The following is a 2559-nucleotide window of genomic DNA, read 5'->3' on the forward strand; positions in this document are numbered from 1 at the left end:
GATTTAGAGCAGCAAATCTGAAGTATCATGTTGGTGCTCACCTGCAAAATTTATCACAAAAGGCCTATGTCAATGTTTCCTTTACATAGGTGTAGTTGATCTTTATCAAATGAAAGTTTAAGTAATGTATGTACTTGAAAGAGACTTCTACTTTTGTATAAGTGTCAATTTTGTAAGCAAACAGGGTATGGTATTTCAACAACATTTGTAAAATTTTGATGATAAATGGTTTTTAGGGTAAAAAATCTCTAAAATCCATGAGCTCCCGGGGGGCTTCGCCCCCTGGGCCCCCACCGGGCCCCCAGACCCCCGGCTAATATTTCAGATTTTTTCATCACAAGCCACTCTCATCCCTGGCCTATTATACCTGATTGATACTTCTTCCTTTATATCCTGATATTGGGTATGGTACACCGAATGCCCTAATTTCACGGTGATTGCCATTTAGCTTCACACAACACTAAATTTACATTTCACCACACTCACCTAACATCACACCCCATTTATTTAACACTACATAACATTCATTGATATTATATATTGATATTACACCGTATTCCTTCCACATTACAGATATTCATGTAGTACTACACCACATTTGTTTCACACCTTGCATTCATTTCCCATCACATAATAATTCCCTCTGCACACTGAAGCTAAATCCATTTTAGATTTAGATATTGACTTCTATTGATCCTCTTCTGCGTTAAAGGTAACAATACAGAATAATTTCTTTTTTATAAACCTTAATTGTTGTTGTCTGTGTTATTGGGTGGTGTGGCGGTAATACTATAATATAATAGTGTTCACTACTGCAGTCCTCCTGTTCGAACCCAGGGATAAGAACTCAGTTGACTATTAGATGCATTAGATTTATTAGATAGCAACGAGAAGCCTACCCAGGTAGGCAGAGTTACACGTGGAACAAAAGATCATCACAGTTTTGATCAGTTTGACATTTCTGCCATCCTGAGCTTCATGACTCAGTGCAAGCACTTTAAAGCCTTTACAGAGGGCAAGTACCTCATCTCATCTCATTATCTCTAGCCGCTTTATCCTTCTACAGGGTCGCAGGCAAGCTGGAGCCTATCCCAGCTGACTACGGGCGAAAGGCGGGGTACACCCTGGACAAGTCGCCAGGTCATCACAGGGCTGACACATAGACACAGACAACCATTCACACTCACATTCACACCTACGGTCAATTTAGAGTCACCAGTTAACCTAACCTGCATGTCTTTGGACTGTGGGGGAAACCGGAGCACCCGGAGGAAACCCACGCGGACACGGGGAGAACATGCAAACTCCACACAGAAAGGCCCTCGCCGGCCCCGGGGCTCGAACCCAGGACCTTCTTGCTGTGAGGCGACAGCGCTAACCACTACACCACCGTGCCGCCCGGGCAAGTACCTAATCCAGGTAAAATTATTGAAATGTTCAGGTCACATCTATTCCTTTTTTCATTTTAATGTTTGTGTTTTTGCCTGTATATGCACAGACAAAGCTGATAACTCTATGATAAGTATAAATTTTAAGCCAAATGGGATGCCATGCTTATTTTCATTTTTCTGTTCATCATGCAGGTCATCACTATGAGAAACAAAATGATGCATTCTCCTGACTTCACGTTCAGCAAACAGGAGCTGGATGGCTTTATAAATAATGTTCAGAAGCTGGCTGAGGTTATTGAGAAGCATGCACCGGGACAAAAAGACATATCAAAAAATATACAGAAGGTATCAGCTATTTAAGACACAACACAGCAATAATTATTTTACATATTAAGTATCTATCTATATCTATCTATCTATTGTGCAAAGATATGAAGTTTATCTTCGAGTGCTGAACATTTTCATGAAGCGAACGAGTGAAAATATTTTCAGCATGAAAAGATAAACTTCATATCTTCCCACAACCGTGTAATGTTCTTTATATTATACGGACACATCCACAAAAAATATGCAAGTTAATGAAAATAATTTTAATTTTGAACCGATTCATCATTTTGACAACACGCATCAAGTTAGCAGGAAAACACTGAGTGACATCATCGGAGTGAAATATCAGAAAATATGTCACTCAGATCCTCAGTGTATTTTGTATGAAAAATACAAGTTTTTCAACATGAGAAGATAAACTTCATATCTTCAAGCCAACATGTGATTTTCTTTTTATTATATAGACACATTAACAAACAAAACGTACCCAAATTTATCAAAACAATTCATCGATTTCTTCACAAGTGACACGTTAAGCAGTCGTTGGACGAGGTTGAATAAAATATCGTGATTTGTTAGTGGTGAGCAAGCAGTCATTTGCCGATGCTGAAGACAGACACTAACAACTCCATGATATTTTGTGAGACCCAAATTCAACAAATGTTTTATCATCCATACTTTTTTTTTTTTGAACTACTGGTTTTTCAAGTTAGCGTGACGACTCAAACGATAAAAAAGAAATCAGATGCAGTCACTTTTATTTATATCTCCTAGAACTCAAAATACAAACGTGCGGAGTAACTGTGTATGAGCAGACTATTTGTAGTCGATACCAAATAAT

Source organism: Neoarius graeffei, chromosome 22, assembly GCF_027579695.1.
Source record: "Neoarius graeffei isolate fNeoGra1 chromosome 22, fNeoGra1.pri, whole genome shotgun sequence".
Lineage (NCBI taxonomy): Eukaryota > Metazoa > Chordata > Actinopteri > Siluriformes > Ariidae > Neoarius > Neoarius graeffei.